The sequence below is a fragment of the Penaeus monodon genome, chromosome 25 (assembly GCF_015228065.2).
Source record: "Penaeus monodon isolate SGIC_2016 chromosome 25, NSTDA_Pmon_1, whole genome shotgun sequence".
NCBI classification, from domain to species: domain Eukaryota; kingdom Metazoa; phylum Arthropoda; class Malacostraca; order Decapoda; family Penaeidae; genus Penaeus; species Penaeus monodon.
Genome location: NC_051410.1, coordinates 11,382,320 through 11,382,534, shown reverse-complemented (window position 1 = coordinate 11,382,534; position 215 = coordinate 11,382,320).

The following is a 215-nucleotide window of genomic DNA, read 5'->3' as shown; positions in this document are numbered from 1 at the left end:
AGGGGTACCTACTTTTGTGTTTTCGGCTGTGCACACCCTTGAAGTTAATTTTTTTTTATAGTGCAGTCTCAGACGTGCACCGCCACTAATATGAACTGTTATTTCCATTACAATTTTCTTTGCGGTGTCGAAGCTAGCCCGATGAGTAATGGGGAAAGAACTGAAGAAAATCAATAAAAGCAGACATGAGAAATATCACTGCTGAAAGTCAACGC